The sequence below is a fragment of the Schistocerca piceifrons genome, chromosome 7 (assembly GCF_021461385.2).
Source record: "Schistocerca piceifrons isolate TAMUIC-IGC-003096 chromosome 7, iqSchPice1.1, whole genome shotgun sequence".
Taxonomy (NCBI): Eukaryota; Metazoa; Arthropoda; class Insecta; order Orthoptera; family Acrididae; genus Schistocerca; species Schistocerca piceifrons.
In genome coordinates, this window is record NC_060144.1 from 558,595,055 (window position 1) to 558,609,992 (window position 14,938).

The 14,938-nt window shown below is 41.7% G+C and overlaps 1 pseudogene; it reads right to left on the bottom strand.

Moving 5' to 3' along the window:
• Positions 1-13,628: 13,628 nt before the first annotated feature.
• LOC124709209 lies at positions 13,629-13,746 on the bottom strand (annotated as a pseudogene).
• Positions 13,747-14,938: the final 1,192 nt, after the last annotated feature.

Consider the following 14,938-nt stretch of genomic DNA (forward strand, 5'->3'; position numbering starts at 1 on the left):
ACTGCCAGGTCGGCTTATTCATTCTGCAAGCGCCTATGAATATCTGTGATGTCTGGTTTTCCGCTAAAAGAAACTCAACAACAGCTCTCTGCCTGTTTACACCTTTCACAGACGCCATTTTGAAAGCTAAATATAGCGCTGCCACGTACTGGAAATTCATGAAACTATAGGGGCTGAAACAGGAATATTCCTGGATGTCTCTCAATAAATACCGCACTTTTTCTACCGTAATTTTCTGAAAAAAAATATGTTGCACTATTGAACGCCCCTCGTAACCAAGTTGATCAATTCAGTACTAGATATGTGGGTGCAGTGACCATCCAGAGCTAACTAGGACTACAGGTATTTTTAAAAACATCAGGATTCAGATATATCGATATTTAAAATGTGTCATTATGAACTCTAAATGTATCGAAAAATACATCAATATACCTACTGAGAAAATATTGACGTACTGGCCTACAGGAATATCGACTGCACTTTGTAAATATGCTGACCGTTTTAGAGCTCTATACTTAACTACTGATTCCGCACATTGCCTATCCCCCTTAGAGCAAGAATTGTGAGGAAAACTTTGCACGTTCACGCTTCGCGATAACCACTTTGCTAACAATGGTAAATGCATCTAAGTGGCAAAATAAGAGGTGTCCGATAGGTCTGTCGTTTCGTTTCGTCACATGTCGGATTTTTCCGGAAAGCTTCATGTCGACTTCCCTGCTTTTTCTCATTTCTGTAAACGCCAGCGACCTAGCAGTTATATGCAAAAATGGATGGTGAAGATAAACGTTGTAGCTTCTGTTGGTTGCGCCGAGAGCTGATTACGTCGGCATTTCACCTCACATGCCTCAACCAACAGCAAATACCTATCTTGTCATTTTTGTTCATAATTTTCAGCAACTGTTTTTGAAGACTGCCGATTTGAAGAAAAAGCGCACCGTTTTTTTACGCAAGTGGTGTGCTGCGCTATTTCTTCACATCGGAAATCTTGTTATTTCATTCACACCACCACCCCCCAGTACAATCGGACTTGGAATCTTTGTGTCACCTATACTTACTTCACACAGTGAAAGGGAAAGATTGGACGTAATGAAAGATCAGGAAGTAGTAAAACTCTTTCACACAACGAAAGTCAAACTATGTTCTACTACAGCTCAATAGAACAATTTCAAATATTTACCGAAAAGAGAAAAAAAAACTGATACTTATAAAATAAAAATATCGGAACTCGATTCCGCCGTTCCGATTCGATATATCGAGGAATAAGACACCGTAAATAAATGTCGATGTTTCTGGAAAAACATATAAATATACTGATATTTTATCAACGGCCCTAGGACTAACAGAAAGGTTTTTTCTTTGTTGGACTGGAGTACTGGAACTATCGAAACCACAGTGTGTAAGGGCTCAGGATCCAGCCTCAAGGGTGTCCTGCAAAAGCTGTTCCTCTTTTTAACACTTCCGTCATATTTTTCACTGGAAAAATTAATAAGGCAAGAACAAAACTGTCAGCTTCGTTCAAGCAACCAACCGACGTTATAAGAGCGCTACGTTCTTTTGATTTCAAAGGAGCGAGCTCTTTTCTCTGAAGATTAATTTCTTTCAATACCACAATAATAACATCAAACGCTTTCGCCATGTCAGTCGTATTCCACTTTCTTGCTTTAATCGGTCTTCCCTACAACATTCTCTTACGGCCTACAACAAATAATAAGGGTTAAGAACTCGGGGGGCTACAGTTTGCACTACCATTGCCACATTTTACATTGTTTTAGATATAGTTAATTTTTTTCGGCCAGTTTTTGGTAAGCTGGCAGCAGAAGGATTGATCTTCAGCCATAAAATGTTACACAGAAAGACAAATTTTTTAAATGGGGTGGGATAAGTATGTGTTTGGAGGTTGATGACAGGAAATTGAAAAGAGTGGGAGTAAGGATCTTCCAGTTGAATGTTGTCATCGGGGATAAGTTAAGTGGGATACTTGAAGGTACACGCAAAAGTTTACGAGTGTACTGCAGTGTTGAAAAAAATATCCACCTTGTGAATACACTGCTCTTAAACATTAAGCAGTTTACGTACGTTTGTACCACGCATTTTCTAGATTTACATTGCATATTTCGTTTATATGGTGAAAAGTACGCAAGATGAGTTTAAATATGGTGCGAACATAAATATTAGGCTGCGCTATAGATTAGTCTGTAACCACCACTTATTTGTGATCCACATTAATTGTCTTCACCGACTTAATCGATTTGTTACCTTCTAACCAAACCTAGACGGCTGGCTGTGCTACACATCTAAGATTTCAGGGACGGGGATCCAAAATCAAACTCTAGCCAAACCTGTCAGTGCTGCCGACAGGTAAAACATCAAGTCTAATTTTTTTTCTCTGAGCATATTTCCTTCTTGATTCATTTCTTCAACACTAGATAATTTATACATCCATAGCGTGAAACACAAGGTTCTTAGAACGAAGTACGAACGTCAGTCAACAGTTAGCATATGGAGGTGAGTGTTAAATCCTGCTTTTAGTTGTTACTTGCGACTTCTCTTTGTGATTTATCAGTGGAAACCGCAGCTAAACTCTGTAGTGTGACACAGGGTTGTAAGAAACAAGTACGAACTTCGGCCAGCAGATGTGACACAGAGTTGAATGTTAAATGCTACTCTTAGTTACTACTTGACATTTCTAGTTGTGACTGCAATCGCAATCAGATATTGTGAAATTGCTCTTGAGAAAACTGCGACTTCTCAATCAGTGAGATTTGTAATATTGTATTATCATTGAACACGCCTACCACAGTATTACAAGTTCATAGGCCAACTAGCTCTGCAGGTGATGCAGAGATTGAAGAAGTTTCGGATGAGATAAAAGAAATCATTCACTTAGTTAAGGGAGACGACATTTTAATAATGATGGGGGGACTGGAATTCGGTAGTACGAAAAGGAAGAGAAGGAAAAGTAATAGATGAATATGGACTTAGGGTAAGGAATGGTAGAATATTGCACAAACCACAACTTAATCATCGCTAACACTTGGTTTAAGAATAATGACACAAGGTTGTATACGTGCAAGAAACCTGGAAGATTTCAAATTAATTATATAATGCTAAGACAGAGATTTAAGAACCAGGTTTTAAATTGTAAGACTTTTCCAGGGGCAAAAGTGGACTCTGCCCACAATTTATTGGTTATGAACTGTAGAGTAAAACTGAAGAAACTGCAAAAAGTTAGAAATTTAAGGAGATGGGATATCGATAAACTGAGAGAAGCAGAGGTTGTAGAGAGCTTCAGAGAGAGCGTTAGGGAACAATTGACAAGAACAGGGGAAATTAATACAGAAGAAGAAGAAGAATGGGTAGCTTTGAAAGATGAAATAGTGAAGACAGCAGAGGATCAAGTAGATAAAAAGACAAGGGCTAGTAGAAATCCTCGAGTAACACAAGAGATACTGAATTAAATTGATGAAACGAAAAAATATCAAAACGCGATATACAACCGTCTCAAAAATAAGATCGAGAGGAAGTGTAAAATGGTTAAGCGGGAATGGCTAGAGGAGAAATGTAAGGATGTAGAAGCATATATCATCAGGTATAAGATAGATTTCACCTGCAGGAAAATTAGACACCTTTGGAGAAAAGAGGACGTAGATGAAGACGAGATGGGAGATATGATACTGCGTGAAGAATTCGACAGAACACTGAAAGACCTAAGCCGAAACAAGGCACCGGGAGTAGACAACATTCCATTAGAACTACTGATAGCCCTGGGAGAGCCAGCCGTGACAAAACTCTACCGTCTAGTGAGCAAGATGTATGAGAACGCGAAATATCCTCAGACTTCAAGAAGAGTATAATAATTCCAATCCCAAAGAAAGCAGGTGTTGACAGATGTGAAAATTACCGAACTATCAGTTTAATAAGCCACGCCTGCAAAATACTAACGCGAATTCTTTACAGTCGAATGGAAAAACTGGTAGAAGCCGACCTCGGGGAAGATCAGTTTGGATTCCGTAGAAATGTTAGAACACGTGAGGCAATACTGACCCTACGACTTACCTTAGAAAATAGATTAAGGAAAGGCAAACCTACGTTTCTAGCATTTGTAGACTTACAGAAAGCTTTTGACAATGTGGACTGGAATACTCACTTTCAAATTCTGAAGGTGGCAGGGGTAAAATACAGGGAGCGAAAGGCTATTTACTGTTTGTACAGAAACCAATGGCAGTTATAAGAGTCGAGGGGCATGAAAGGGAAGCAGTGGTTGGGAAGGGAGTGAGACATGGTTGTAGCCTCCCCCTGATGTTATTCAATCTGTATATTGAGCAAGCAGTAAAGGAAACAAAAGAAAAGAAGAATTTGGGGTAGGAATTGAAATCCACGAAGAAGAAATAAAAACTTTGAAGTTTGCTGATGACATTGTAATTCTGTCAGAGACAGCAAAGGACCTGGAATAGCTGTTGAACGGAATGGACAGTGTCTTGAAAGGAGGACATAAGATGAACATCAACAAAAGCAAAACGAGGATAATGGAATGTGGTCGAATTAAATCAGGTGGTGCTAAGCGAATTAGATTAGGAAATGAGTCACTTAAAGTAGTAGATGAGTTTTACTATTTGGGGAGCAAAATAACTGAAGATTGTCGAAGTAGAGAAGATATAAAATGTTTACTGGCAATGGCAAGGAAAGCGTTTGTGAAGACGAGAAATTTGTTAACATCGAGTATAGATTTAAGTGTCAGTAAGTCTTTTCTTAAAGTATTTGTATGGAGTGTAGCCACATATGGAAGTGAAACTTGGATGATAAACAGTTTAGATAAGAAGAGAACAGCAGCTTTTGAAATGTGGTGCTACAAAAGAGTGCTCAAGATTAGATGGGTAGCTCACGTAACTAATGAAGAGGTACTGAATAGAATCGGGGAGAAGAGGAATTTGTGGCACAACTTGACAAGAAGAAGGAATCGATTGGTAGGAACGTTCTGGGGCCTCAATGGACCACCAGTTTAGTATTGGTAAGCCTGGAGGGTTAAAATCGTAGAGGGAGGCCAAGAAATGAATATACTAAGCAGATTCAGAAGGATGTAGGGTGCAGTAGGTACTGGGGGATGAAGAACCTTGCACAGGATAATGTAGCATGAAGAGCTGCATCAAGTCAGTCTTTGGACTGAAGACCACAACAACAACATGTTCAGTATGTCAAGTAGTTTCCAAAGTGCAACAACAAAAAGCTTCAAACGTTCTGAATTTCAAGATGAAGTTTATGCCCTAGCATGAGAATCACTAAAACGTACTGCTTAATTTGCTATCGGTTTTAGGAATGAGATTTTGATGAATTTAGGGGTTGGAAAAACATTATTTACTTCGATAATTCTCATCGGCAATGCCACTTTAAACTGTAAGGTAGATCAGCAGTAATCCTCATAAGTGGTTTTATGTGTTTTCATGAATTTAATGTGCGATACTAGTGCGTGTTACAAAGATTAAACTACACTTGCCTAATGATCCATATTAATTTCAGTAGTGCCAATAAGCAAGCTGTGTGTATCTTAGTAAGTTGCACAGACAATTTAAACGTGGAAATAATTAAGCTGAAGCTCCACTGTGCTTGGAAAGTGTGGTACAACGGTCAAACTTTGGTCTACCACAGGTGCTGCTTAACCTACAAGTTTTATCAGTAGTGCCAACATCCAAGCCATAAGTATTTTTCTAGATCTTACAGAACAGCTAATTTACGGCAATAGTGTCACCTGTGTTTCGCGTTCTAGATCTTATATATTTTTAAAAATATTAGAGTTTCATTTTGGCGCAAAGTTTGAATTTTCGTTCACGATCAGATAACTGCAATTACACATGTGTTTTATGATAAACAACCCGTGTGTGTGTGTGTGTATGTGTGTGTGTGTGTGTGTGTGTGTGTGTGTTTGTGTGTGTTTTTGTGTGGTGTGTCTATGTGTCTTTTTTCTGTGCTCGAAATCGTAATTTTACTTTGGTGGTAAAGATTTTATTTTCGAGATATAGACCCATCACCTCTGTCTTGTTCAACTCTTATCTTTGACCACGTTTGATCTCTGTCGTCAAAACGGCTTCTTTCTTCCTTCCTAAAATGATTTTTGGTCAGTTTGTTTGTTTTTTGATTGTGTTGTGTGTGTGTGTGTGTGTCTGTGTGTTTATACATCAAGTAATTTTATTACATTTTTTTGTGTTATTTAGTAGCTGATTATTTTAAATATAGTCCGATTGGTAACTGTAGCAGCCTTCCTCGAAAGTTGTTTTAGTTCATAACTTCTAGTAGGCCTTAATCATTTGAAATAAAAAGCAATAGTTGCCAGTTAATGCCAATGAGTTTATTTTTCTCTTCCAATACGTGATACAATTTTTTTTCTTCCCTAAATTAGTACTAGCTGAGGTGAAACTTTACTGACGGACTTGTTACTCAGGAAACATCCAATGCCTGTTCCACGTTAGAAGTCACTGAATTCTTCTCGCCGACTCACTCTGCTCTTACTACTTTGCTACTGACAACACAGTACTCCCCCACAGCGTTTTATACAGGAGCCCCTCCTGACATCTAGTGGTCGATTTCGCATTACATAGGCGTGTTCGGATAGTTCTGATCAGATGGTGTACAAACGACTGACTTAGATACATGTCAGTTATACAAATACATAGTTCTATCATATTTAGAGGTACTGGCAGAAGTGGAGCTGTGAGGGCGTGTCGTAAGTCATGGCTGGATAGCTGAGTCGTCAGAGGACTGATCGTGAAAGGCAACATTTCTGGTTCCAGTCCTGATCTGGAACACAGTGTTAATGTCAGGAGGTTGAATATTTTTTAAAAAAATTGTACAGGAAATCACTATATCTCACAATGAATCACAAAACTACTATAACTATAGAAATCTGGTATAAGCACAAGAACATGACTGCATTTTTAATTAACAAAGGAAAAAAGTGAATTGTGGTTACTCATTTAAAACTAACAATAAGGAAGCATCTAGTGCCATTCGTTTAATGATTTCAATTATTTCCAGTAACGTCATCTTCCTGCTGTTTTTAACACTGTGCAGAATATTGCGATATAAATCGTACGAGTGGGTCTCCGTTATAATACATATATGTTACGCATTGGTTGACTCTGTCTTCCTGGTCTCCAGCTTCTCTCGTGTTCCGACTACCCAAATGCTACAGCTCTGACTGACTGACGAACATGTCTTCATACAGTGTTTGCAGGTAATCTTATGCAAGCACTCTGAAAAATCAGTCATTCCACAGCATATGCTGGAGACTAAACACGTCATCAACACGATAGAAAACAATTTAGTACTACTACACAACGAAGCTTGTCGTAGGGCCATAGACGTGTTAGAACAACTGAATATATACCTCCATAAAATCACAACGTCTGAATACACTTTAAATGAACGCATATTTCGCTAGCCATAGTTAATTTAGTAATTTTAAAAACTTACTTTAAATTTACTCCGCTGCATATGTCAATTTATTTCAAACTTAGATTTCTGACATTACATGATAAACTCCAATTTTAGTCACATCTGTGAAGTTTTTTGAAGTGTACAAATAAGTGTTTACCTTAAGTGACGTGATGTGCATTTACCTAATGGATAAATCGAAGGTTGCTGGAACTGAAACGTTAAAAATGCTCTTCCTGAATTTTTCGGTAAGTGTCCACTGTTTCTTATCATATTTTCTGTTATCTTATTCGGGATTATCTAAACTTAACATCCAACCTTCTCGCAATAGGAACATACGTTTCAGATCACCTCAGTTAAGAACAGAAGTAAACAATTAATTAAAACGACTTGTACCTGATGATGGAGCCATATGCTCCAAATACCATTATGTGTGATTCAATAAAAGGTGAAAAAATTGTGACTGAAAGCATTATTATCTATACTTACTGTGTACTGGATACCATCACGTCCACAACTGCAAAATGATGGTACAAAGAGATTTACATACCTTGTTAAAACGTATGTTCTCAGTTAGCTTCAATTTTTTTTCTGTTAACATGTTATAAGTGTATTCAACACCTTGTCAGGCATTGTTCCATTTTTTTTCTTTGTGGTTGGGATCAGGAGCACGAAACATCGATTAAAATAAAAGTCAACATAACTGTAAACATTCGTTTCAGCAAAGGATGTGTGATGTTGAGATTTCCTCTCCTTCATGTTCTCGTATATATTGACTGGTGAACGGTCATGGATAGGCATTGGACGAGATGTCAGTCACCGTCAGATGAAGTCCACGCGGTGCATACAATCCTGGTAGAAGTGTGTTCCTGAAGGCCCACACTAAAATCTGGTACCCCTGAATCACAGCAGAACTTCAATCAACCCTTAGGGTTTTGCGGAGATGACGTGACTTCCGTTCGTCAAACACTTGTGGTCGCCCTGTGCTGCAGTTTACGCATAAAGGATCAATTTCTCTGCGATAGTTAAGATCAAGTGCAGCAGATGTTGACCTCAGAAAGCCGCATTCTTGTGTAATCATCGACATGCTATGACAAAAGCGTCCTGCAGCGATGGACATCCCACGTTCAAAGTTGGTTAATTCGTGACGTGCAGACGTGTAGCCACTTGTGCGCTACAGAGCTGTGTCTCATACATCGTGCTTACACTGCCGCCATATCTCACATCTGGCCGCAACATTTCTGTGTCATACACGGCAAAAGGAACAACCTATTTCGTGTCTTTTGGCCATTTAGTTCATGTCCGTTATCATTTTCGCTAGATGTACTTTAAAATGTACGCTAGTTCGTCTGTAATGCCCTTGTGCCAGAGAGGGAGAGGCGAAGAAGGGGCAGGTGAATATCCTTTACTGAATTTCTTATCTACGTTACAGAGAGCGTCCTAGGAATTCGAAAGAAATAATCATTCGGAGCAAGAAAATCCGTCAAATACAGGCTTTGAAATGTATACCTTAAGAGCTATGAGCACTTCTTCCTCTTCGACACTCTGAATCATATCAATTCTGCTGAACAAGTGCTCGTAGCTGTTACGTTATGCATTTTAGAACCCTCGGCTGCTTGACAACTTGTTCTTGTTTTGATCCCTACTGCCCCCCCCCCCCCCCCAACGCATAGAAAGCAAAGTCCTTGCAGTAGAAGAGATTTGTTTCAGCGTACCAAAGATGAAGAAGTGCTCATAACTCTTAAGGTAAGCAATTTAGAGCCCATCGTTACTGGACATTTTTCCTTCCAATCATCGTTCCTGTCATATGTCATACCTCTGAATATTGACCATTCCTCCTGAAACACTCTGTATGACCTAATGACTGTATCATGCTATCTCACACTTTTGTGCACACTTTATTGTGACTGCACAAACCTCTTTTTGGTCTTATTCTTCTCTGTTATTTAGATCGATCTGGGAGTGGTATTATGACAGAAACTTGTCGTCTCGTTGGTGTTCGCAAAATGAATTTCTTTCGACGCTTTTAGTGGGAAGCAATGATCAACAGGCTACAGCTCTGACATAAGCATCGCACCGATGGTTTTCTAGTCCACGCCTAAAGGAAGATAATTTTTCACTGAAAATACGCCGATGAGCCAAAACATTCTGACTGCTACCCACGACGAGGCTCGCTGAACGCCGCCTGATGGTGTTGCAGGCACATGTCGCCGTAGGCAATGAACGGAACCACAACAGAGACGAATGGGGAATCATTCTAGGGAAGATACGGGCCGCAGATGGAAAAATCTACTGACATAAGCGACAATGACAAAGGCAGCTTGTTACGGTGAGACGTCTGGGAGCGGGCATCTATGAAACGACGGAGCTCGTCGGCTGTTCAAGGATCTACTGTTGTGAGCATATTTGGAAATGGAAGATGGACAGCCGGAAAGTAATTAAAAGGCTCTCCTCAAGGATCGATCTGCGGCCCCATCTTCTGGGACATAACAATCGAACTCCTCCTACAACATCTTGATGGGGATGACAGGTGAGACGGAATTGTCGCCTACGCAGATGAGCTATTAGTTGTAGCCACTGCAAACAACAGAGCCCAGTTAGAAGAGAAAGCTAGTGTAATACTACAAACAATTACACAAAGGTGTCACAACAATAAACTCAGGATAGCTGAAAACAAAACAACACACACATTACTGAAAGGATCACTCCAAAGGAATCCTTCGGTTAAAATTGGAGACACAAATATCAAACGAGCCCACGTTACGCGCTATCTTGGGGTACACATAGATGAAAAATTGAATTTCCACGGTCACATGAGGCTAACAACAGACAAAACAGAAAAAATACTACACAAATTGGTGAGGCTAAATTCAAAACAGTAGTTTACCTCTACCAGTCAAATGGACATACTACTGTGCGCTCTTCGAATCAGAACTCAGCTTCACAGGTAGAACGTGGGCACATAGAAACAAAGCATCGGTCAGACGAGGGCAGAGAAGTGTGCTACTTAGGCTGTCTGGAGCCTTCGGCACCACCTCAGCGGATGGGATGCACTGTGTGTGGTGCTCGGAATATGCCCCATAGATATCACGATCAAAAACAAAGCTGCAAGGTACTGATTTAAGATGGGGAGGTTATATAAGGTACACACAATAACTGGTGTGCCGTTAGGGACGATAAGTCACATTAAAAGTTGGCGTTTGTATACATGGCAAGGTGAGTGGGATGTACAGGGTGTTTCAAAAATGACCGGTATATTTGAAACGGCAATAAAAACTAAACGAGCAGCGATAGAAATACACCGTTTGTTGCAATATGCTTGGGACAACAGTACATTTTCAGGCAGACAAACTTTCGAAATTACAGTAGTTACAATTTTCAACAACAGATGACACTGCGGTCTGGGAAACTCTATAGTACGATATTTTCCACATATCCACCATGCGTAGCAATAATATGGCGTAGTCTCTGAATGAAATTACCCGAAACCTTTGACAACGTGTCTGGCGGAATGGCTTCGCATGCAGATGAGATGTACTGCTTCAGCTGTTCAATTGTTTCTGGATTCTGGCGGTACACCTGGTCTTTCAAGTGTCCCCACAGAAAGAAGTCACAGGGGTTCATGTTTGGCGAATAGGGAGGCCAATCCACGCCGCCTCCTGTATGTTTCGGATAGCCCAAAGCAATCACACGATCATCGAAATATTCAATCAGGAAATTAAAGACGTCGGCCGTGCGATGTGGCCGGGCACCATCTTGCATAAACCACGAGGTGTTCGCAGTGTCGTCTAAGGCAGTTTGTACCGCCACAAATTCACGAAGAATGTCCAGATAGCGTGATGCAGTAATCGTTTCGGATCCGAAAAATGGGCCAATGATTCCTTTGGAAGAAATGGCGGCCCAGACCAGTACTTTTTGAGGATGCAGGGACGATGGGACTGCAACATGGGGCTTTTCGGTTCCCCATATGCGCCAGTTCTGTTTATTGGCGAAGCCGTCCAGGTAAAAATAAGCTTCGTCAGTAAACCAAATGCTGCCCACATGCATATCGCCGTCATCAATCCTGTGCACTATATCGTTAGCGAATGTCTCTCGTGCAGCAATGGTAGCGGCGCTGAGGGGTTGCCGCGTTTGAATTTTGTATGGATAGAGGTGTAAACTCTGGTGCATGAGACGATACGTGGACGTTGGCGTCATTTGGACCGCAGCTGCAACACGGCGAACGGAAACCCGAGGCCACTGTTGGATCACCTGCTGCACTAGCTGCGCGTTGCCCTCTGTGGTTGCCGTACGCAGTCGCCCTACCTTTCCAGCACGTTCATCCGTCACGTTCCCAGTCCGTTGAAATTTTTCAAACAGATCCTTTATTGTATCGCTTTTCGGTCCTTTGGTTACATTAAACCTCCGTTGAAAACTTCGTCTTGTTGCAACAACACTGTGTTCTAGGCGGTGGAATTCCAACACCAGAAAAATCCTCTGTTCTAAGGAATAAACCATGTTGTCTACAGCACACTTGCACGTTGTGAACGGCACACGCTTACAGCAGAAAGACGACGTACAGAATGGCGCACCCACAGACTGCGTTGTCTTCTATATCTTTCACATCACTTGCAGCGCCATCTGTTGTTGGAAATTGTAACTACTGTAATTTGGAAAGTTTGTCCGCCTGAAAATGTACTGTTGTCCCAAGCATATTGCAACAAACGGTGTATTTCTATCGCTGCTCGTTTAGTTTTTATTGCCGTTTCAAATATACGGGTCATTTTTGAAACACCCTGTATGTGATAAGTGACGTAGACTGCACGGCTTCCGCCCTGACACAAGGGAGTGGTTGAGAATGAAACGTATCGATCCCAGCCGAGGTATGGTACATTTCTTAACCGGACACGGACCTTATCCCGCGCACTTAAACCGCGTGAGACTGAGGCAGACAGCTACATTCACATGCGGGGAAGAGGGTTCCCCAGAACACGCTATCTTTTTCTGCGGCCAATACGCGAAAAGTAGACATACACTACACTTAGACTACTCAGATGCTTACATAGACAACCGGCCGTTGTGGCCAAGCGATTCTAGGCGCTTCAGTCTGGAACAGCGCGACCGCTACGGTCGCAGGTACGGATCCTGCCTCGGGTATGGATGTGTGTGATGTCCTTAGGTTAGTTAGGTTTAAGTAGTTCTAAGTTCTAGGGGACTGATGACCTCAGATGTTAAGTCCCATAGTGTTCAGAGCCATTTGAATTACAGACATAGACATATACACACCAATAAGAAACGAAGAGCAATGGGCGCAATTAAACGTATTGACAAACAATATTTCAAAAATAACACATGAAGAGTACATGCGGACGCAAGATAACAGACACGCCTATGTGCAGCGTAACAACAATCTCCAGAGGGTGGACACGATACCCACAGTGACAGCGAAAACAGTGACAATGAGGAGGAACAGGAGGAGGAAGCCGAGATACGACAGTAAATAAGCATAAGCCGCTGGAGATGTAGCCAAGAAATCGCCAAATGCTGTACACGGATGGACACCTAAAGTTAATACACAGGATTAGTTCAAAAATGTTCAAATGTGTGTGAAATCTTATGGGACTTAACTGCTAAGGCCATCAGTTCCTAAGCTTACACACTACTTAACCTAAATTATCCTAAGGACAAAACACACACACCCATGCCCGAGGGAGAACTCGAACCTCTGCTGGGACCAGCCACACAGTCCATGACTGCAGCGCCTCAAACCGCTCGGCTAATAGGATTAGTAGTAAACAGGATAAGAATTACTATTTCACTACTAACAACCATTTGTGCTTGTGCGCCACCGTGTGTTTCTGTGTGTGTGTGTGTGTGTGTGTGTGTGTGTGTGTGTGTGTGTGTGACTGGCGGTCAACGGCTCGAAGAAATCATTCCGAGGTATTCACCGTCAGTCACATTCGGTGATAGTACTAACAAATCTCTCCTCTATTCTATCATCATTTATATTCTTCTTAAAAAAAAGCACTCCGTCTTCGGGCCACGAGTGGCCTACCGGGACCATCCGACCGCCGTGTCATCCTCAGTGGAGGATGCGGATAGGAGGGGCGTGGGGCAGCACACCGCTCTCCCGGCCGTTATGATGGTATTCTTGACCGAAGCCGCTAGTATTCGGTCGAGTAGCTCCTCAATTGGCATCACGAGGCTGAGTGCACCCCGAAAAATGGCAACAGCGCATGTCGGCCTGGATGGTCACCCATCCAAGTGCCCACCACGCCCGACAGTGCTTAACTTCGGTGATCTCACGGGAACCGGTGTATCCACTGCGGCAAGGCCGTTGCCCATATTCTTCTTAAAAAAACAACAAAATTTTATTTATATTTCAACCTTAAATTATTGTTATTTTAAAAAGTATTACTCTTTGTAAACGTTGTAGATAAAACAAAAGAAAAGAAAACTGGAAAAATATGAAAAACGAAAATTGTAAGATGTACGACCTGTTTTAGGAAATCAGGTAACAGGCTTATAATTTGGCAAAAAATAAATAAATATATGGAAAGTAATCGAAGGTCTGTGAAACAGGTGGTAGGCGGCAAAGTGTTGGACGCCCATTCGTTATCACAGAATGTGGAGACCACAGGATTCTCCTGTGGCAGATCTGACGGCAGGTTACAATGCTGGTGCAGTTACAGGTGTTTCGGGGCACACTGTTCAGCCCACACTGTTCTTCCGCAGCAGACGAACCCTACGCGACCCTGTGGCATCATCTATTACGACTGCTGTGGGCATGAGACCGCCGAGGCTGGGCAATGGATCAGTGGAACCGCGTCGCCTGGTCGGATGAACCAGTTACAGTACGGCGGTTCAATGGCCATGTCCGCATACGGCGTCATCCAGGCAAACGGCACATGTCTCAATTCCAGGGACGTTTGTAAATGGGGACTTTTCACCTGGGCTTCCATGGGAAGGGCGTCAGCAATCGAATGCAACACGCTTACTTGAACATTACTACGTACCACATGGTTCATGCGTTCAGCGACGGCGGTAGCTTCCTACAGCGGGATAACCGTCCGTGTCATAAGAACAGAATCGTGCTACAGTGGTTTGAGAAGCATGGAGGTGAACACAAGTTGATATCTTGGCCACCAAATTCGCTTGATCTGAATTTGAAGTAACGTAAGTGCTGCGCTATCAGGAGTCCGCTACGCGGCCACAAACCACCGGTCCATAATTTACTGGAATTGAATGACCTGTGCCTACACAACTTATGCCACATTCCTCCAGAAACCTACCCAAGACTGACAAACCCAGACCAGGCTGAATCGCTCTTACATTTTGTTCCAAAGGTGGGCCAACAGGTTATTTAAGCAGGTGGTCATGAAGTATTATTTTGACTCACCAGAGTATTAAGTTAAGCCGAGAAACAAGAAATGAGAAGAATAAATCTTGAATATAAAAGGTGTACTTACAAATATGAAAGAAAACGCACAGAAAAGCAAAGTACTGGTACCAGTACATGTAAACTGTCTGAAGC